Source organism: Magallana gigas, chromosome 10 (assembly GCF_963853765.1).
Source record: "Magallana gigas chromosome 10, xbMagGiga1.1, whole genome shotgun sequence".
NCBI classification, from domain to species: Eukaryota; Metazoa; Mollusca; class Bivalvia; order Ostreida; family Ostreidae; genus Magallana; species Magallana gigas.
Genome location: NC_088862.1, coordinates 14540671 through 14565306, shown reverse-complemented (window position 1 = coordinate 14565306; position 24636 = coordinate 14540671). Strand labels below are relative to the sequence as shown.

The window sequence follows — 24636 nt, the reverse complement described above, 5'->3', positions numbered from 1 at the left end:
GTTATGTAAACTTGTTAATGCGAATATGCAATCGTGTTGGTTATGAGCTTGATTATGAATATGTGTAATTCTGATCGTGTAACGTTTGAAACTCGGGCATAATTGACTCAGTTCCTTCGCATGATGCACATTTTGCAGCTTTATTGTTTTCATTAGTTAATTAAACTTTCAACTTTGCACACTTGCAATCCGTAGTTTCTGCATTTTTATATTCAGGTTCGGCAATAGCACATCTGACAATGTTACAAATTGACAAATGTAAAGTCTACAAGTTTGTCGAATTTTGACATGACCTTATATGGCAACTGCCTTGCTGCGGAAAAATTCATATCGCAATCGCCGGAATGGACGAAAATCAACATAATATTAAGCTGAAATGTTGCAATAAGCTTTTAATATACGACACTTTTTCTATTGAAAATACCGGTATTATTTTTAGAAACAAATTTGAGGTATGATTGAAACTGGAGCAAACAGGAAGAGGTTCATGCTTATAAAAATCGTTGCAGATGTGACAAATTTGCTAATTTCTGAAATACAATTCTCATGGTAAAATACGGTAATGATTAAAAATGCCTCATATCTTATTACTCTGATATAATTTGAAATGTAATTAAACTGGAATATGAGTTGATGCGTACTTTTTTCTAGAAATGAGACGGATAAAGAAATTTCGTAAGTGGGTAAATACAATGTATATATTCCTAAGGTCCCATGTAACTCTATTGCTTCTGAATTCTAAGAATTTTGAGAGAGAATTTTTAACCAGGTTTTCCGATTATTAAGATAGTGAAAATGACGGGCGGTTGAGTGGCTGCCAAAAAGGTACCTTTATTGTACCGATATCTCCTCGAACAGTTTTTAAGATAGAAAGGGGTTTTTTTGCAGATCAATTATACATATATCAGAGGTATGCGAATTGCTATGATTTTGATTTCCGATTATTTATGAAGAAAGATTGTATATAGAATACCCCATTTCTTTAGATAGGTAGTATTTATCAATTCAGGATTGACTAATGCTTTATGGATACTGTTCAGACAGAAAAACCCGGTTTACTGCCACATTGAGACTTCTCTCTCTCTCTCTCTCTCTCTCTCTCTCTCTCTCTCTCTCTTTTTTTTTTTTTTTTTTGGTTTTGTTTTTGTTTTTTGGTTTGTTTGTTTGGTTTTGGTTTTTTTCCCAGAATTAGTTAGAATAAACGACCTGCAAAGTTTGGTTATTTTTGCAGAAAAATGTATGTAACTTAACAAATATTTAAAATTTTTAAATATCAAAATGATTTTGTTGTGCAAGTGAAAGATAAATTATCAAACATTCTAAAGCTGTTATAAATCAAAAAGTTTTAAATTTATAAATTAAAGCACCAAGTTTTGTTAAAAATTAGTCTGTTTATGTTTTTGTAATTATGTTAATTCTTCAGAAATTGGATTTTTTAAGAAAGGAACGGGGTGGGTCAGATGAATTTGATCGTATATGAACTGGTAGAGTTTTAAGCATGAACTATTTTAAAATATATACTGTACTGATAATTTTACAAAATCAAGTAGCTAATTTATGGTAAACAGTACATGTTCACACGTGGCCGTAAAGCTGTATTATAATACCCTCCAGAACATTTTTATCAACAAACTTAACATATTGAGTTTGTATTGAACCCACATTCAGGACTTCATACTCCTATCCCGTAGTATTTGCTTGAAATTAAAAAATGCCAATTTTCACCTGCATGATAGGCCTTTATCCCTATAGTTTGCCGACAATGCAAAATGAAACTTTAAAAAAAATAATTGTGTACATTCTAATTTCACGACAGTTAAGCTTATCTTTGGAATTTTTATTTATTTGTTTTTAAAGGGGTGTGTCTTCTTATGTCTCATATTTATAAAAATCTCAAAACCAATGTCTTTAAATAGTTTGCTTTTCTTATCGATAACTTTGCAACTCAGCTGGCCGACCCCGTGTAATTTTCGCAGGGTAGGGTGGGGTGGGGGTATTCTTGTCCTAACTTTGTGGTAGAGATAAGGTTTTCTTAATTCATCCGAGCTCTATACTTTAACAATTTGTTGCATGTACTTTTATAAAATGTGTGTATATCTACATGTATATATATGCATTTTCAAACAAGGTCATTATATGTCATTTTTTTAGTTCTAAGAAGATATCTGAAGCCGATCAAATTCTTCACTCGCATCTTGATAAAATGTTCACCAATCTTTTAATTTATTTTTCCGAAAAGTAATTCTTTCTAAGAAATGTTGTTATCTAGAGATAATATGACTATAGGCCTACCTAATTTTTTTCATTTATTCCATGCCTATTCCGGCGATTACGACATGCCTTTACCTGCAGCTAGCCTTTTTCTATCGGTTACGTCACTGTTTCCAAATATGGTCAGGTCAAAATTCGACAAACTTGTAGATTTTACATTTGTCGATTTGTAACATGTCAGCCGTGATATTTCAGAACACGGAAATACCAATGAAGAGACTACAGATAGTAAGTGTGTATTATAGTGACAGGTTACATGTAAATAATAAACAACATTTTACAGCTGCAGTTAAACATCTGCATGAAAAATTAGATTGATGGACTGCGGGGTCAACTCTCAAGTGTTTATCCCTGAGTTTTATAGGTTATACGACCACAATTACATTCATTCATACTAATGCTCATACACCAACATGATTGCATATTCGGATTTACAAGTTTACATGTCTGGATTTTTGAAAACGATTACCCTCCATAATAAATGTCTTAAATTCCTTCCACTTGTCTAAGATTCTACGATTTTTTTGTAAGTATTTTTTACGATGTTTTGAGTTTCACGGAAAATCGATTAATTCATCATAAAACGTTAATCCTGATTTTAAAAAAAAGTTGATGAGTAATGAACATGAAATCATGCATTTACATCATTTTCGTTCAAATAACATAAAGTTAAAATCTTATTCGCGTAAGTGACATAAGAAAAACATATTCTAATGCGCATATGATATTTTAGGCCTGGAAATTAGGGGTTAAACTTAAACTCTTCAGATATTCTAAGGGGATGTCCAAGATAGTGAGTGACAACTAGATACGAGCTTGTTGCAAAGCAACGACAAGGCCTTCCATCGAAGCTGTATCATACTTGTGACGTAATACACAAATGATACATGGTCATGTTAGACTGTTAAATGTATAGAGCCTTAGTTTAAGAGACAAATGCATTTGATATACATGAGAGTTGTTTCATGATGAATTCTTTGTGAAATACAATACTCTCGAGCCATATACATTAAGATTAATTGATATTCTATCGATATGTTGTGCTATTATAGTTCTAATAATGCATATAGCCTTATTTGGCTAATACATATATTTTTAGTCTTAAATTGGATGAAAATAATTTGGCTATAGGACCATTGTCTTTTAGGGCTAAGTTAGTCATTTTTTATCAATTTTTCGGGGATCGTCTGTAACAAATACAAATTATAAAATTTGCATCGGTTGTTTTTGATCGCTTAACTATCTTGTAATTTCTTTAATGGTATATATGCCATTTTAAATCAAATATTTTAAAATTAAGAAATGTCTGCGTGTGTTTTTCCATAAACTACAAAAATAAAGTAAATTTTTAACTTTCTGCAGTTTAAATCAAACGCACATAAAACTACCAAATATAAATTCAAATTTTTTTTTACAGACTGGGTCGGTCAGTAATCGCCGGTTTTTTTTTTAAATATTCTTTAGCACGTAGTATGAATAGCTTATTTTAAAACGTACACAAGATGTCGACGCCAAAAGGTTGTCGGCCTGTTGGCAGCAGATACGCGTTTTGAGAGGAGAAGAGAAAAAAAAAGAAACAGTTTGACAGAAAATTTAGGAAAATGTGAACATATTTTGAGTCCAATTTGAGCGTTGGACACGTTTTAGAAATGAGTTAAGCTTCATATTTAAGTATGAGCATGTCGGCTTCTTGCAAGACAGATGAGTCACGCAGCGGTATCTGTATTTTCTATGTTTAATAAGATTATAAAGGAAAGGTAACTCATACCTATGGTACAATATTCATTGTCTGAATATGATAAAACCTGTATTGCTATCACCTAAATACCTAAAAATCTGTAAAATTTAATTGTATGGTTTCAGTCGAGGGGCTCTAGAGGGGTAATTTTTACGTTCTCTTTTATAATCATATGTTGTTAAAGGTACGAAAATAATTGGTAATTTGCAAAAGCGCTATCATCAATTGTCATTGACAGCGATACGCAGCCATCCTCATTAAAAGCAGATGATAATTTCTATTGTTATACTTTCATGTTAAATACTGAAATCTGATTGGTTAAGACGCAATTAATAATATTTTCTATTACCCTCAGCGTTAGCAACGCACTTAGCAACGGGTAACATTAAAAAATGTTACATGCGCGAAAATTATGCGCGTACGGTTCGCTGTAGAATTCATGTTATTCCTATTTAAAAGCAGTAAAATTTTCTTAAAAATTAAGACATTCAGTAGAACAAAATAAATAGTGCCTGTTTGGGAGGATAACAGTTGAAATTGACACCCCTCGAAAACCATTGTCAACCTCCGCTTCGCGTCGGTTGACAATGGTTTTCTCGGGGTGTCAATTTCAACTTTCAACTTACTACACAAAATCTTGCAGTTGTTTATACGAATTCAAACAAATGTAAACAAACCTGCCATGTTGACTTGTTCTTCTTGCTACTTTTCTAAATGACTATTCCCGCGCACATCAACCTTTAACAATACATGCTCAGAAATGTTATTTATCGTGCTCATCGTATTGAATGTGTAAAATATCCCTACCACTTCGACGATTATTTTTAAAGCAGAATCACTTGATTGGATCTAAATCGCAGATGTTATGTCTTTTTGCTATAATAATGTTTTTAGGTGTTTTTTTTTATTTAATTCGTTTATACGATTTTATTAATTGTTTGAACGATATAGAAATTCTTTTATTTGATTTTAAAAAATCGTTCGTTGGTACGATTTTTAAATTTGTTTAAACGACTGGAAAATCTTTTGCACGATTTGAAAATCGTTTGCACGATTTAAAAAATCGTTTGAACGATTTTCAAATTCGTTTGTTCAATATAGAAAATAGTTCGCTCGAGCAAACGATTTTGCAAATCATACAAACGATTTTCTAACTTGTACAAACGATTTTCTAAACCGTACAAATGATTTCTACATCGTACAAACGACTTCAAAAATCGTACAAAAGATTTTCTAAATTGTGCAAACGATTTTTTCTAAATTGTACGTACGAACTTAAAAAACCGTTTATAATAAACGATTTTCTAAATCGTACAAATGAATTTCTAAATCGTACAAACGATTTTTTTTTATCGAATAAACGAATTTGGCAATCGTTTGAATGATTTTCTAAATGGAACAATCGATTTTGACAATCGTTTGAATGATTTTCTAAATGGTACAAACGATTGACGCACAGATGAATTTTAAAATCGTACAAAGGAATATCTAGATCGTTCAAACGATTTCTAAATCGTTTAAATAATTTTCTAAATCGTTCTAACAATTGGCACGTATACGCCGTTGTAATAAGAGAAATTGTGAACAACTAATTTCTTTTTTTTTAACAATGAAATTCAAGACAAAAATTAAAAAAAAAAATTCTTTATATGATTGAATGAAAAGATTGTTTAGCAAGGGGTTCTATGTCATTCCAGCAATTACCTGATACATTTTTTAAAAGGTATTATAATCTTGTCCTTCTTTTGGGGGTATTTTATTCGAAGTTGCAGCCTGAATTGAGAAAATTTACAAAATACCGATTATAAAATTATTCTAATCATGATAAAAGTAAAATTATGAATCTACAACGATGACAATGATCGAAAAGGCAATATTGTGGGTGTAGAATGTTTTGTATGTTTATTTTTGATTATTATATTTATCGGGATCAATTTTGTTTGTTGGTATGTTTTGTTTAATGAAAAGGGGATTTAAAAATGAGAAAAGTCTCATATGATGTCAAACAGTTTTTCTTATTATCATAGACCAAAAGCATGTTGGAAAGAAGAAACATTGTATCAATCAGTTCTTATGCACAGATCATGCATTAATCTACGGTTTTCATATTTATAAGTCACTAATTAAGTTACTAAAAAAGAAATACAAATACATTTCCAAATATATTATTTCGGTAACTGATAGCTAACATTGAGCTCCAGCTTGTCTTCTGCCACATAAGAGCACGTGTGTAAACCTGAGTAAAAAATAGGTATCATTGGGGGGGGGGGGGGGGGGGGTATCGCAACAAGATTGTGTACTAGTGTTGTAGATTGTACAATGTTAATTAATAATTTAATAATTGATGTTGAATTATTAATGATAAAAAAAATCCTGAGTTTAGTATTATATACAGTCTGGAAAGTTAACAGGATGAACTTAAGTGCCAGTGAGTTTTGTTTCAGAAGCCAAGTTTTCTCAATTTGCTAGACGATTTCATTCATCTTAAATATGTGAAAGGATGCCCGTCTTACTAAATGTACATGCTGACAATTCAACCTATCAAAAATGACTGTATGTATTATTTGTAAATCGTTTCTAAAACATTCGATCTTTATATATCGTTGTTAACAAATTCAAAACTGAGAACGATTAAATTGATTTTATACCTACCTTACCCCCATGGGAATCCATTTTAACCCATGGAAAGGATTTTATGCGGCATGGTCAAATATATGCCCCCGATTTCAACCAATTTTTAAATAGTATCATATCAAATCTTCACAAATCTTTGTAAAGAGGATGCCCATAACTTTAATGTTGATTTTAGTCATCATTGCTCATTCACTGTTTATTGATGACGTCACCTAAATGACTTAATTCCCGCAAATTTGCAAACAAATGAAAATATTCTCATTTTTGCTCTATATTTTGCATTCGGAAATATAGAGCGCAGATTTTAACATATGTTTTTCTTTCGATAGTTGTGCACATAATGTTTAAAAATGGTACTTTAGCAAGCCTGCGCTCAATGTTTCCCAGTCGAAAAACCATTGAAAAACACCCATATTTCGCTACAAAATACCAGTGTATCAAAATATGATTTTAACTATTTTTCACTTTATTTTTAAGCTCTTTCTAAAACTATGATTTTGGGGGCAGAAAATGCATAATACCGCACATAGTGTTTTTTTATTTATACGAAAGGTAAAACAGGACTTCGCGCCAGAATATCTCATTTATTAATGTTTACGCACAGTTATACTAGACAAGTCCAAAATTGGAATTTTTGAGAGACAATACAATGTGAATACACTGGAGCATACATGCACCATGCGTGCAGTGTACTTTGCATTTGCTTTCTTGTTTTGAGAATCGCTTAAATGAAAATGACGGAAAGACCTTGAATATTGTTCTCTGTATGAAAACTGACAATAACATACTGTCAACTATCTTTAAAACTCCATAAAACAAAATATAAATTCAGAGCAGAGCAACACGGCCCCTAAAAAGATAGAGATAGGATCAGGTGCTTAAGAGAAGTGAGCATCCTGCTGACCGGTCACACCCGCCGTGTGCTATTTGTCGTTTTTGGAAAAAAAAAACTTAAAAGGCCATAGACAATTAGGTAATTAATTATGGTCTTACGATTAGAATGAAAACCGTCAGTCAGCATGCGACCCAGTGGAAGATTGTATTTGCTTACAAGGTCGTTGTATCGACTATAAAACTAACGAAAGGCTGACTTCAAACGAGACTGTTGGCAGTCCGGGTTTTTTCTTAAGCCTGAATATTTAATGCGAATACTGATATCTACAAACATAATTTTTCATAAAAAATTAATATGTTATTGAATGTTTGATACACGTATCTCTACCTTAAAAACATGCAATGGCTCTGTGATTTTATTTATCTGTGATAAATGAAAATATACATATATAAACAATGATGTATAATACCGGTAAAATTTACACATGCAAAATTCTCAATTTTCGACTGTGACAAAAAATCTCAACTCAGTAGGGGAGGATGACTTGAAATACAAGAAAACATTTATACAAGTACATGTTACAACTGCTAAACAAGAAAAGTAATGTGAGCTGGTACGCGTTGTTCTCACTTGTAGCCTTCACGTAGAAGTACACATACACGTTGGTCTGCTAAACCTCTCTAATCTTAGTGTATAGCTTCGGTCTGGAAAAATTCGGATGGTAGCCAATCTGAATTGTTTTTAGACAAAGAGCTACTTGTATGCATATAAGGTAATTATATAATATATGCTTCCAATGAAAATATTTTGTTTAGTAATGCAAGCTTTTAGGAAAACTATCATTACTTGTTAAAAAATGAAATCCCTATACTTCGTCTTACATTCGCTATTTGTAGAAGAAGCAGAACCAGTATCAATTCGGCCCTCACAATATACATCGTTAGACCTAATAGCACTAGCATTGCAACAAGAATGTTTTTCATTTATTAAAAAAACTTTTTTTTAAAAACACTTAATCTGTTTATATATAATCATTTGCTATTTATATGTACACATTACATGCATATTTTACACGTGTGATTCAAAATATCCTAAACTGTAAAGGGTAAAGAATTCAGTAACCGAGTCTTCATTTTATAGAATTTGTAAAAGAAACAAACTGCAGCTCTTAATATTTGGTTTTCTTTCAGTATATCCAAATACAGTTTGTTAATTTCTTTCGATTACTAGTCTTCAGCGTTATTGATAACCATTTAACAGTGTATTTTCCATGCAAATTTCTTCCAAAGATGATAGCGAGTACATTACCTCTTTGAAATTTTGTATGTACTTAATAATTCATAAATTGCTGATGAAGGTTTTTTTTATTTTTTCGTTCGTTGAAGTTTTGCAAATTGATAAGAAAAAAACACAAAACGCGGGGAGAGTCCTATTAAATATCCCTGATATCCGTCACAAAAATGTAACGGATTTGGACTCAAATAGTAATAATGGCGATTAATAAATTCACATTTTAGAAGACATCTCAAAATGATACAATGAAGCACATTGAAGTTATAACAGTTTTCGCTTAAAATTGAATGTTCTAAACTTTATATTGACCTAAATTTTGTATTTTGTGTATAATACACGCCCATTTTCCCTTATCTAAACAGCAAGCAGGAATTTCACACAAAGTACATTGTATATACACACACACGCTTTCTTTCTTTCTTTCTTTCTTTCTGTTCAGAAATTGTCATATTGCTAAAAATAAAGAGTCAAGAATATTTTTAGTACAAATTTTGAATTTACTGTTACATGCACTGTATATGTAAGCTTCATTCTTTTTCTTCTTCTTCTGCATTCGTAGCTGTATTCACAGCATATTGAAGGTACCTGAAAATAATCTCTTAATATTACGAAAACATCCAAATTCGGTACAACGGATGGAATTGAAATTAATATCCTTACAACTTTGCTACAATAATGCATAAAACATGTTTATTTCCTTACAAGTTATTAACTAAAACATTTTAAGGCCTCTAACTCCTTAATTCTGGGGACCAGCCCCTTTTTCTGCAAATTGAATGAGAGCTCTTGGAAGGATCCACAACTTTTAAAATATATTTTATAGCAAATCATCAGGTAGAAAACGAAAAAGGAAAAAATAACCTGAATCTTTTTTTCGCATTTTTTTCTAAGCTATGTTTTAGCACCTTTGCATTTGAATAACAAATGAAATATGTATTGCACCATTTCAATGTATCTGCTTCCAAACCAGCCAATATTTAAACTCTGCAAGTCATTGTTAAAGCTAAACCAATCCAAAAAAGTCGTTAAACTTTATTAAAAAGGGAATAATTAAAACTCGGATGGGGATTTTCATCAAGTAACATATGGTACGACAACATCCCGTGGCATGTTATTTAAAGTGCCCCAAAAATTTTCAAAAAACGGCTCAATACAGAAATCGCAGGAAATGTATAAATTTGGATAGACCAATATCTGAATGACCAGAAAACACATATAAGAGCTCTGGAAAATAAGATGTTATATTTTTCAGACATATTCAACAAATCCAGTGTAATTTAAGAAGTGAATTACGTAACTTCATAGAATACTATACAAAATGTAAAAAAAAAATTTATTGTAGCATTCAAAATAGTGTTTTAAGTAATAATACTTGATGTAGATAGAGTAACTATCCGATTAAAAACCATAGTTCAATGGAAAATTGACTATCAATTCTAAAATAGTCCATTTTACACACAGTATCTGTAAGGTAAAAAGAAAAAAATGTCGTCTTATAAAAAACCTATTTTTCTTTATTTTTTTTTTAGACTTACATATTAAATTCAACAAAGAACTATGCATCTGCTTTCATTTGTATACCTTTTACGAAGAGATTCTTAAGTTTTTGTTATGTTGAAACTCAGAGGAAATACTTTTTTTGAGACATAGTTAAATGGTCTTCCTTGTAACGTAATTCACATTAATTCCTTAATTTGCAAATCAATATGTTTTTTTATGATTAAACAACAGTATTTTCACAAATGAAAGTATGGAAAATAAAAAAAAGATATATGGCAATACTTATGCAAATAATAACATATATCTTTAATGTGTTATGATTGTTTCAAATCAGATTATGTCACATTTCACATATCTTGTTAAATATCAGGGGAATTCAAATGCTGTATGTTCTTAAAGAACATAATAACTACTTACTACAGATAATAAAAGCAATATTTTCTTGTGTTCATATAAATTTGATGCGAATGACAATAAATTATATTCCAAAATAAGTTTGTAGAATAAAACAAGCAAAGTAACGTAATTCACAAACGAGGTTGTACATGTAAGAGTCAATATGTTACAAATAAACATTAGGAAGTAAATCAAATTATCTTACTGAAGGGATTTTAACAGTTTATCACACAAACTTTGAACTTTTCCTCATATATTTCAGAAAATTTAAACATATTTATAGTCTCTTCCTGCTTTACTGGATCATTCAACGAGCATAGGATACCATTTTTTCTCTGTACTTAGGAATCCAAGTCTTACCTGTCTGTTTGGACAATCTAAAGGACTTTTTCCCACCTATCAAAAAATGTGATATGATATTCCTGGTCTTATTTGATAATTTTTTCAACATACAGTGTACTATAAACCTTCATACATGGTGGCAACATGCACGCATCTACTTGATACTTGCGTTCACCTAATCACTAACAATATAAATGTTCCAGTGATTGCTTTCTGTAAAACTATTGGTAGGGGTTTCACTCTCACTGCCTTGACCCACTCTTTGCAAGCCACATGGTACCAAATTGACGTTTTTGAAACATGCGTCCCCGTAAAATGATCTGCACGGCTATTACAACTCACAACCACCCCCCCCTCCCATGAAATAACAAAAAAAATAACCTCTTTTTTGCGATAGTTTTCTTTAACCTTAGGTCTTTTTTGTTCCCAGTATTTCTTTTAAAGCTTCTCATATTTCCTTCTAGTCATGATATAAAATTTAAACAGTAGTTATGCATGTTCGTAAATTACGTTACCCTGTCGTAAATTACGTTACAATCTAATACAGACTTATTCCTGATTTAAACACCCATCAAACCAATGTTTTATATTTATGATATCAAAGTTTAACCTTTATTATTCATTCTCAATATAAAATTCCAATAACATCATTAAAAATCAAATTTTTTTCAGTCACAAATAAGCATAATCACACTTCCGGCGATTGTTTACACTACTGCAGTAGTCGTCAAAATGGTTCCCGCGTGTAAACTTTCTTTCTACAAGTGCGTGTATCTTAAGCGGTGTCAATGAATAAAGATTCATTGTGATTTTGCCCCCAGTTAGGATTATTTTACAATATCAAATAAATTGATCATAACGTAATTTACTGTAATGTAGTTCACAGTCTTGGCTTTTAATTAGAATATGAAATAAAACTGTGGCAGTTAAAAGCATTGTGTATGTGGTGATTATGATAGGCATCGGTGTATTCATCAGTCAGGATAGTTGAAGTTTGTAGCATACAGGCACTGTGTGCAAGATTGCGTAACGTAATTCACAATTTAATGTAAAAATGGAAAGTTTCGAAATTTGTGATTCTTTTTTTTTAAATGGTATCTTTTGTTAATGAGTCATTATTTTTTTCATAACTTTGTAACTTTATGATCAGTTTTATCCATTTAACCTCACGGTAAATGCCTATTACAATTTCATTATTTATGCAAGAAAATCGTAACGTAATTCACAGCATTAAATAGGACACTCAAATTTTGGATTGTAATTTTTTTCTTCGGCCAATAGTGAGAAAATTATAGACAAAAAATGTAAAGTAGATCCCTTGATCATTATAATATACATCACTTTGCTTCCTATATTGGTGTTTTTAGATTATTTTTTGTACCTAAATACGACCACTCTCGTTTGTGACATCCGGTTTTGATCAAATTTGGCTCATAAATTCTTTATTTTAGTACAGTAAATGGGATTAATATATCGTAATATCTTAATTAATAAGTCAGTCATACCTAGATATTAGATTTAATCCCCTCAACAACTAAATTAAAGATGGAGAATATTGCTATCAAAAATCGCTTGTGACAACGAAAACTGGTTTTGGGGCACTTTAAATGACTTTGGATAAATTTTAACCTGAAAATTTCAAAACAATCTGTGAACAAACGAGCGATATATTACAGATCAAAGTTGACGTCAAGAAAAAAACAACAGAATAAAGCTCGTTGAAAAGCAACAGACGGGTCTTCTGTCAATGTCGGAAGTAAAACTAGAAGTTCCGGAAATAGCAAAGTTATTAAACCAATTAAAGGAGTGATTAAAACAAGAAACAATTTTAAAAATCGAATAATTCTTGGTACGACATAACAAAATCCGAATAATTTTAAGTTGAAATTAGATAAAAACTGTTCGTGATATAATGCCAAGAATGGGTCAGGAAAATATATAATATGATATAAAATAGTAATAAAAAGAATCGAAGAAAAATAAAAGGGTCGTCCGTTTCCAACGAAATACGAAATCTGAAAAAGTTTCCGCTTAAAAGGGGAAGACCTTAATTAGCAGACATGTTCACAAAAATTATTTCGATAGGACCCCCCCCCCCCCCCCACAGAAGGGTAAGATAAAAAGATGAAACGATTCTTCCGTTATAGTTAGCTGTTTGATAATAAAATTAATTGAAAAAAAAATCATACATAATACTCATGCTTGCTATCATAAACCGATTTTAGAAATACTGTGATTACGATAAGCAAGAGGTTATTTGGCCTCGCTAATGCACACATGCATCTATAATATCGGTATATACGAGGTGAATACACACCTCAATATTCACTATGGTTTTATTGATTGTGAACTTATGGAAATTAAAAACACCGTGACATGTTTAAGTCTACAGTAAATATGATGTCACTTTATTTACTTGCTTAGAATATGAGGAGCCCTCAGTATCTATTGGACGTCGTTCACTGTCAGGTAAGTTTTAAAATTCATGGTATTATTTCAGGGAATGAATATCTCCCAAAAACAATTTTTCTTAAAGTGATACATGTACCAACCCTTAAGATATAGCATAGCAACGATGAATTTTATACATATACCTCAAAGAATAGTATTAGAATAGTAAAAAAAAAAATACTAATAGAAATTGCATTTTCTATACAGTTTATGAAGCACAGCATTGTCAAATATGCGTTCTTCATGTAAAGAAACTAATGTGTTTTAAAACAACAAACTTACTTATGATATTGAAATACGGTTGATATATTAATCAGTGATTTTTGGACTTTTTGCATTTTCATAAAAGGATATTGTTGCCATGTTATTTTTTATTGTCCTTTACAGCTATTGTGGCAAACGTGTATACTCGTCGAGAAGGTTACGATCAGTTGCTTTCCGAACATCTCCTATTTTCATGAACTATACTTTGTACAATATTGTACGATATATTTTAAAACATTAAATTAAAAAAATACATAGAATTAAACATATTAAAACATTTTTAATCACATTCATCAATCATTTTAGGTTTATACATGTAATTGTTGATTATTAATTGATTTGGTTGTAATTAATGAAGGTTATACAGTACAGCTCACGAGTATCCCAACACCCACCGTGTAAAAAACACGGTGGAAAACGGTCTGTGTCGCACCGTGCACACGGTGTGACACCGTGTATGTGTATTGGAAAATTCAAGAAAAAGCACCGTGTTGCACCGTGGCCGCCTGTGTAACTCCGTGGCCACTGTGTTACTCCGTGGATATCGTTACCTGAGACGTTGATAGAAATAGCGTATGTTTAGAAATAAATATATTATGGCTAAAAAAGGGATGAAACATATATATCCTTTTAATTTTTAAAAAAAGAAAATAAAGAATGTCGACTTAAGTTGCACGGACCCATAAAATTGTCGAGGCTGTCAACGTGAAGTTAATTTTTTGTGATCTGAAAACTCGACGTAAATGGGTACCTTTTAATTCATTTGTTCTTAAATAAATTGGAATAAATTCACCAAAAATATTTAATAATCAATTAATATATAATCAAAATTCAAATCAATTTAATTCATCTTGGTTTTTTTCTAAACACACGTGATGTTGTAACTGACGATCCTATTAAAATGTCGGGAGCTTAAACGTCTTATTTCTATTATCTGTAAACGCTTTCTGATTTATCAGTTAATTTACAGCCTTACTTTAAACCAATTAAAAATGAGAAATGAAAACATTTCAGTTCATATTTTTCTAAAAACATGTGCTGTTGATGTGCTGTAGTAAAGAACAACCCCATATTACCGGCGACTCGAATAATTTGGACTTCAGCTATTTATGTAGCAATAAATAAACAAAAATCACTTTAATATTATAGATAAATACATGTAAAAACTCTTGTTAAATTATATTCAAGCATTGTACATGTATTAAAAATTTACCCGCATTTCATAAAATAATTTTCAACTTTATTTCCGTATAGCTTGTAATGGCCACGTGATTTCACATGAAAAAATCACTCGTGCGATGTACGGAAGCTGACCAGATACACAGCATTGTCTTTCATCTTGGGTTCTATACACAGCAGGTGTTATTGTCTGTCTTGTTAGGTGTCATTGGAATTTACAACTTACTGTGTGTATATATGGACGTCTGAACAGGTGTACTCGAGATGCCGTTATTCACACCTTTCCGCGAACACCTGTTTGGTAACTCATCACAACCCGTCGTGTGTATGGTCTGAATATATCTTACTTCTACTTTGTTAGTTCAATGATTTTTCCTAATCTCTAACAAACAAAAAAATTGTCTGTAGATATGTACACAAACAACTACACGTAAGACTATCGGCGCGTGGATCCGGGGAACAATTAAGCAACTCTATAAATGCGGGAATTTCACAAAGTATTAACTTGCGATAAGAAATTTTTTACCGGGTACACATACATGTATCTACAAAAAAACCCTGATTGATTAAAAAAGATTAATGAGATAATACCGGTAACTTTTTGCAAGCATTTAGAATAAACACAACTTTATTGATGTGAAATAGTGTCGAAATTTTAAAGAAAAATCTTGTTACATCGTGAACTTTACAAAATTTTAGTCATTGTGTTGAAATCGTTATTAAAACCATGGATCTAAAATAAATGAATTAAATTCATACAAATAGAACTCTCATAATTCTAAAATGATTGCACAAAAGTACAGAGAGAGAGAGAGAGAGAGAGAGAGAGAGAGAGAGAGAGAGAGAGAGAGAGATTTTACAACGTAATATTCCAAGCAGTATAAGAATGAAAAAACTAAACATTTCAAACACTGAATACTTCATTGTTAAACATTTTTCTATTTTGCGGACTTAAAAAAACAATAGAACGACATTTTTTCCATATCATGGAAGGAGCACGTGGTCTATCTCGCGGGCTGATTTGTTGACAGGAATAGCACGTGGACCCTGGCTGCATATATTCTATCGCAATTTTAGGGAAAAGGGTTCAATATAATGGAAACTATAAATCTAACTTATTACACTGAATTACAAGTAAAATGTACTTAAATTAAACTCATACTAGTATTCTCTCTCTCTCTCTCTCTCTCTCTCTCTCTCTCTCTCTCTCTCTCTCTCTCTCTCATATGACGATCATTAAACAATCAAACAGTAATTATTGCAATACTGAGTAGTTTCTTGGAGCACAAATAATTTCTAAACTCAAGTTGCTATAAAGATGAAATAAAAAATTATCAAGTACCGATCCACGGATTCTTAGCGCTATGAATATGTACCGTGCGGTACTACATGGACAAGTACATCACACATATGTATAAAAGAAAGAAAATTTGAAAATATATAAGATATAAAGCTGTATAATTATATTATTTAGAGAAAGTACATTTGTTTTCAACAACCCGTTAGATTTGTTATCGTTGAATAGAGTACAAGTGACAAAAGATCACAGTTATGGTTCTATGCACTATTGAAACTGCCAAACTACAGTAACTAAGATTACTACTACGTTTAAAAACGGACTGAAACAAAAACTTATGGAACCGTTTATTTGAATTTTAAAAAGGAAAAGAAAGTGTTAGTGTTTTAATTGATCAAACCTTTATGTGGGCGATATCGATTTTTAATATTAACAAAAATCAACCGTGTCAATCGCATACGTCAGAAAATTGCGTGCATAAATATTTTATTTATTTCTATTTCTTTGTCTTTTTCTTTGATTCTCTTACGTACATCAATAAATATTTTATTCTTTATAAGTTTTATTCATAAATCCTCCTTTTTTCACAGGTAAATACCCCGTGTTACACCGTGTTATTGTCCGTGTTGCATCGCGTTGCACCATGTCGCACCGTGTTTTTTCTCGTTCTGTGGCCGTAACAGAGAACAATAGATCAAAGGTACCGACACTTCCACGCTCAGCGTGGACTTTCAAACACGGTGGTCGGTGTTTTTGTCGGGATACTCGTGAGCTGTACTGTACAATATGTCTTTAGATAATAATGTACGAAATTTAATATACAACAGATTGAATAGTGACAGAATGTCACTTTGAACGTAATGAAGACATAACAAATGCCCATTACTGAAATATAACAACGTCACTTTATTGTCACTTTTATTTACCTGTTTAGAAAATGAGGAGTCGTCGTTATCAGGTGGAGGTCGTCAGCGGTTAGGTAAGTTTGGAAAATCAAATTAAAAGAAAATTAAAATATATTTCTTAAAGTGCTACATGTAGTAACCATTAAGATGAAGGAGGTCAACGATGAATTATAAATATATACCTCAGAGAGTACTTAGTACTAAGTACATGTAATCTTTTACTATACCTTTTATGAACAACTGCAATGTGAAATACGCAATACGTTATTCCTGTGAAAAAATAAGTGTAGTTTTTATATATAACATCTGATATAAGATAATTGAAGAAAAAAGTTAAAGAGTAACTATGTTTTCTTAATCATGATTGCTCCGATATCTAAATCATTGAGTACACAAAAGGAAGAAGTCAATTTGCCTTGAATTGTTTGTACCCTTATTTGAATCTGATCCAATCCGAATGTATGTACTTATTATAATTATTGTATCTTATGAAACTCATTTCCTAAAGTAAAAAAAGAGAACCTCTAAATAATGGACAATCATCATTATGGTGAAGCTCCTTTACTGGTATTTTAATTGTTTTGCGAGTTCTACCCATGAATATTGAATGCAGCCATACCTTTGGTAGCATTAAAGTGATGAATTTCTGTATTATGGATATATTTTCAATTTTTAAGATAAAAAAGCACTGGGTTTTTTTATTTTAAGTTGAAATCAGATGAACAATTTTCGAGATATAAAGCCACGAATGGGTCAGAAAAAAATAGGGAAATGAAATAATACAAAAAAGAATCGAATACAAATAAAAGGATTTTCCGTTTCTTACGAAATACGAAATCTGAAAAAGTTAGAACAATAGTATGGTCTTCCGTTTGGAAGCGGAAGACCTTCTTTAGCAGACATGTTCACAAAAATTGCTTCGATAGGGCCCCACTCAGAAGGGTAAGACAAAAAGATGAAACGATTCTTCCGTTATAGTTAGATGTTTGATAAAATATAATTGAAAAAAATCATACATCATACTCATGCTTGCTATCATAAACCGATTTTAGAAATACTGTGATTACGATAAGCAAGATGTCACTTTATTTACTTGCTTAGAATATGAGGAGCCCTCAGTATCTATTGGACGTCGTTCAATGTCAGGTAAGTTTTAAAATTCATGGTATTATTTCAGGGAATGAATATCTCCCAAAACAATTTTTCTTAAAGTGTAACATGTACCAACCCTTAAGATATAGCATAGCAACGATGAATTTTATACATATACCTCAAAGAATAGTATTAGAATAGTAAAAAAAAAATACTAGCAGAAATTGCATTTTCTATACAGTTTATGAAGCACAGCATTGTCAAATATGCGTTCTTCATGTAAAGAAACTAATGTGTTTTAAAACAACAAACTTACTTATGATATTGAAATACGGTTGATATATTAATCAGTGATTTTTGGACTTTTTGCATTTTCATAAAAGGATATTGTTGCCATGTTATTTTTTATTGTCCTTTACAGCTATTGTGGCAAACGTGTATACTCGTCGAGAAGGTTACGATCAGTTACTTTCCGAACATCTCCTATTTTCATGAACTGTACTTTGTAGTATATTGTACGATATATTTTAAAACATTAAATTAAAAAAATACATGTATAAAGATGAATTTTTGTGTCAGGTAAGTTTTGTATTTATTTGTTTCATAGAATTAAACACATTAAAACATTTTTAATCACATTCATCAATCATTTTAGGTTTATACATGTAATTGTTGATTATTAATTGATTTGGTTGTAATTAATGAAGGTTATACAATATGTCTTTAGATGATAATGTACGAAATTTAATATACAACAGATTGAATAGTGACAGAATGTCACTTTGAACGTAATGAAGACATAACAAAGGCCCATTACTGAAATATAACAACGTCACTTTATTGTCACTTTTATTTACCTGTTTAGAAAATGAGGAGTCGTCGTTATCAGGTGGAAGTCGTCAACGGTTAGGTAAGTTTGGAAAATTAAATTTAAAGAAAATTAAAATATATTTCTTAAAGTGCTACATGTAGTAACCATTAAGATGTAGGAGGTCAACAATGAATTATAAACATATACCTCAGAGAGTACTTAGTACTAAGTACATGTAATCTTTTACTATACCTTTTATGAATAACTGCAATGTGAAATACGCAATACGTTATTCCTGTGAAAAAATAAGTGTAGTTTTTTATATATAACATCCGATATAAGATAATCGAAGAAAAAATTAAAGAGTAACTATGTTTTCTTAATCATGATTGCTCCGATATCTAAATCATTGAGTACACAAAAGGAAGAAGTTAATTTGCCTTGAATTGTTTGTAACCTTATTTGAATCTGATTCAATCCGAATGTATGTACTTATTATAATTATTGTATCTTATGAAACTCATTTCCTAAAGTAAAAAAAGAGAACCTATAAATAATGGACAATCATCATTATGGTGAAGCTCCTCTACTGGTTTTCTAAATGTTTTTCGAGTTCTACCCATAAATATTAAATGCAGCCATGCCTTTGGTAGCTTTAAAGTGATGAATTTCTGTATTATGGATATATTTTCATTTTTTATGATAAAAAAAGCTCTGGGATTTTTTTATTTTAAGTTGAAATCAGATGAACAATTTTCGAGATATAAAGCCAAGAATGGGTCAGAAAAAAAATAGGGAAATGAAATAATACTAAAAAGAATCGAATACAAATAAAAGGGTCTTCCGTTTCCAACGAAATACGAAATCTGAAAAAGTTTCAGAACAATAGTATGGTCTTCCGCTTGGAAGCGGAAAACCTTCATTAGCAGACATGTTCACAAAAATTGCTTCGATAGGGCCCCACTCAGAAGGGTAATATAAAAAGATAAAACGATTCTTCCGTTATAGTTAGATGTTTGATGATAAAATAATTGAAAAAAATCATACATTATACTCATGCTTGCTATCATAAACCGATTTTAGAAATACTGTGATTACGATAAGCAAGAGGTAATTTGGCCTCGCTAATGCACACATGCATCTATAATATCGGTATATACGAAGATGAATACACACCTCAATATTCACTATGGTTTTATGTTCATGAAAAACTGTTTAATTGTGAGCTTATTGAAATTAAAAACACCGTGACATGTTTGAGTCTACAGTAAATATAATGTCACTTTATTTACTTGCTTAGAATATGAGGAGCCCTCAGTATCTATTGGACGTCGTTCACTGTCAGGTAAGTTTTAAAATTCATGGTATTATTTCAGGAAATGAATATCTCCCAAAAACAATTTTTCTTAAAGTGTTACATGTACCAACACTTAAAATATAGCATAGCAACGATGAATTTTATACATATACCTCAAGGAATAGTATTAGAATTCTAAATTGCATTTTCTATACAGTTTATTAGCCACGGCAATGTCAAATAAGCGTTCTTCATGTAAAGAAACTAAATAAATGTGCTTAAAAATCCAAACTTAGTTATGATATTGAAATACAGTATGTATGTATTTCAGTGATTTTGGACTTTTTGCATTTTCATAAAAGGATATGGTTGCCATGTTATTTTTGATTGTCCTTTACAGCTACTGGGGCATACGTGTATACTGGTCGAGAAGGTTACGATCAGTTGCTTTCCAATCAACTCCTAGTTTTATGAATTATACTTTGTTGTATATTGTATAATATATTTTAAAACATTAAATAAAAAAATACATGTATATAGATGAAATTTTAGTGTCAGGTAAGTTTTGAATGTGTTTGTTTCATAGAGTTAAACACCTTAAAACATTTTTAATCACATTAATCAATCATTTTAGGTTTATATATGTAATTGTTGATTATTAATTGATTTGGTTGTAATTAATGACGGTTATACAATATGTCTTTAGATAATAATGTACGAAATTTAATATACAACAGATTGAATAGTGACAGAATGTCATTTTGAACGTAATAAAGACATAACAAATGCCCATTACTGAAATATAACAACGTCACTTTATTGTCACTTTTATTAACCTGTTTAGAAAATGAGGAGTCGTCGTTATCAGGTGGAAGTCGTCAGCGGTTAGGTAAGTTTGGAAAATTAAATTTAAAGAAAATTAAAAAATATATATTTCTTAAAGTGCTACATGTAGTAACCATTAAGATGTAGGAGGTCAACGATGAATTATAAACATATACCTCAGAGAGTAATTAGAACTAAGTACATGTAATCTTTTACTATACCTTTTATGAACAACTGCAATGTGACACTGGATGAAATATCTGGTTTCAGCGCGGCGGAAACCCTTTTGGAAACTCTGCGGAAACTTAAGGTTACTTTAAGTTTCCGACAGGTTTCAGCACGGAAATTTCAAGTTTCATTAAGTTTCCGCAGTGCTGAAACTTAGGCTGTCCATGAATCCAAATGGTTTCCGCAACGGAAACTTACTGAAACTTGAAGTTTCTGCATAGTTTCAATCTCCATATACGTTTGGGATACATATTGTTTACAAATGGTTTCCGCGACGGAAACTTACTGAAACTTGAAGTTTCTGCATAGTTTCAACCTCCATATACAATTGGGAAACATATTGTTTACAAAGGGTTTCCGCAACTGAAACTTACTGAAACTTTTTATATTTTTGCTTTCACAAAAGCTGAGCAAGGTTTCTACTTTATGTAAAAACAAAACAATTTCAAACAGTTCCAAATTTATTTTGTTCAAAAATCTGAAATTGTTTCCAATAATAAATAAAATACAGCCAAGATACAATAATGGAGAAACATCCATATGGCAATTCCCTTATTAGGGACTTTTATTTAAAAAATGATAAAATTGCACAAGAAAAAAAACTCCCATAGAAATCTTTACATTTGTATTTTTTTTCATCTCGATTAAATGCCTATCAAATCTTCCTTTGAAATAGCAACAAAGATCTTACTTTTTTAAAAATATGAATGCAATTTACAAAATAACTGCACGTACATGAATAAACAAAGAAAACTTCACTGTTACATGAACATGATACACTTGTCTCAATTTGTTTTGAACTACAATGAATATGTACACCATAAAATATTTTTGAAAAGTCTATAGTATCCATCTTTAAAAAAAAAATACACTACAAGATAGTAGTTGACTATAGAGGTATGACCCAGATTTGATTTGAATATGTCAATAAATTCCAAAATGAGGTCAAAGTGACCCACTTAAAAGTTGGGATAAACCTTTCCTTTGTTAGTAATATAATCTAAAGTTTTACAATAGAACAGGATTTGATATCATTTTTTGATAATCCATTAAGTCCAAAGTGAACTTTTTATTTCCACCCATGATGTACCAACTGATCAGATTTTAATATCATAAGCCTGTCAGTATTTAATAGATGACCCAGAGGGAGATATGAAAAGCTTGTTGGCCAATAAAAAGCTAACAATGGAGCGGTCTGTCAAATCATGTGCAAACATATGATATACACATTTAATCAATTATGCTGATTGCAACACACTTCATTCCTGATGAATATTCTTCTTTACACACGGTTTACCTTCCTACATTTCACTACTTTACCTACATTAATATTTTTAAATCCAAGACATGAAGTAAAATATACATTGTTTTACTACATGTACATGTACTTGCTTTTTGTAGCACGAATGTATAAAATACAAAGTATCACACAGATCATTCACCTTACAATTCTCATCAATACCAGCATTTTACTTATGATATAAAAGCTAATTCCAATTATATAGTAGTTACATAACACAGATTAAAATAAAACCCACATGGAAACAACTTTCCATCCAAGTAATTTTGTTATATAAAAATTGTAATACATGGGGTATATGTTGTCTTTATATATTTTCATATACGACATAATTGAATATTGTTTGGTGTATTTTATCATTTCTATGACCCATGCATTCATCTCCTAATGCAGTGTTTTTACATTTAAGATTGGTTTCTTAATTTTTCATACATTGCTGCAAATAAAAACTAAGTTATCAATAAATGTTTAAACAAAGAAAATGGAAAAAAAAAGTAGTTAACACTTATCAACTTGGAGGTGTGAGGATAAATGTTACATGGAGTCTCATATTTTATGCAATATTTGCAAATATAACAAATTATTTAAGAAAATGAAAGTTAATATCTGCAAGGTCTAATCAATCATTTAATAAGTCAAAACCGTGTGATTTTCTAAGATTCTAGCTTACAGACAGACATTGTAATATACTGGTATTTGATCATATAAAAAAAGTACTTTTATGGTTTATAGGTTTTTTGAAATGAGAATACTTTACAGTTAAAAAGTCTTGTTCTGCAGAGGTTTAGTCGGGTCGTAGAGATGTGTTCATTCGAATCAATAAGGAATGTCCTTGGCTGTTGTTGATGTAACCCGAGTCGTAGTTTATGGAAATAGGCCTTTTTGTGGGACTTTCGAGCATTGTCCAGACCGGTGAAGCACTCATATGATCACGTCATGGCTACAGCAGACTTAGTAGTTCTGGACAGTGGTAGCATTAAAATTCTTCTTCTTGCGATGAACTTGTTCCTTTCACTGGGCTGTACTTTCTGTTTGTTCTATTTATCTTAAACATGAATAATAAAGTTTCATTTAGATTTTTAAACAATAAACATAAGTCATTCAGCCTAACATGTAATAAAAGCATTCTGAATAAAATTCTGAATACAGAAGCTACTATGCAGTTGCCAGTTGCTGTTTAAACTATGTCATATAATGACTACAGTAGTATCTGGTCTAAAATGTTTCATTTTATGTTTGAAGCTATGTTATTTTCATTTTGATTCAATTATTGTTTGTTGAACAATGGAAAAACTTATCAACAATAAGTGTGCCCCCCCCCCCCCCATCAACCTCCTTTTCAAGAACTTAGACCTGGATTTCCCAAAAATTACTACAGTAAATTATAAACATCCAACACGTGTAAGTTAATGGTGAAAATAATCAATTTTAAAGCAATACCTTGCGTTCACATCGTCCAGCTAGTCAAAACATTCACCCGAATCATCGAACAGAGGATGCAACTAATCACCGGAAACATTAACTTTGTATGCTGTCAATGCTGAAAAAGACAAACGTGAAAGATTTCATTTTCCGGATTTAATTAATAAAAAAATTTCGTTACATTTAGAGTTTTTAAATTGTATAATGTGCGAAAGATTCATTGTTCGTCTTGTTTACCAATCAAGCATTCATATATTAGGGACGTTTATGTAATTATATATGTGTATACCCTGGATAATCTTGATTATCTTGCATATAAAGTTGGTTAATGGTTAACTTGGTCAAAACGTATATTTAAAAGAGATACGGTAATAAAAATTAAAACGCCGAACCAAGTTTGAAAAAATGACGCCATCTTGATTTGATGGCGCGAGATCTCGTTTACAAATGAGAGATAAATTAGAGCCTTGAAAATGTTATTGGGAATATCTATATTGTGAATTAAGTTACCTTGACATGAGTTCTTCGTTCCTGCATTATGTCCTTGTTGTAGAGG

At 31.0% G+C, this 24636-nt stretch overlaps 1 long non-coding RNA gene across 1 annotated transcript; it reads right to left on the bottom strand.

Moving 5' to 3' along the window:
• Positions 1-21801: 21801 nt before the first annotated feature.
• On the bottom strand, positions 21802-24242 carry LOC136272463 (uncharacterized). The gene is made up of 2 exons (XR_010710469.1): positions 24099-24242; positions 21802-23703 (listed from the first exon to the last, which is right to left on the bottom strand). It is a non-coding gene; the product is annotated as an uncharacterized lncRNA (long non-coding RNA).
• Positions 24243-24636: the final 394 nt, after the last annotated feature.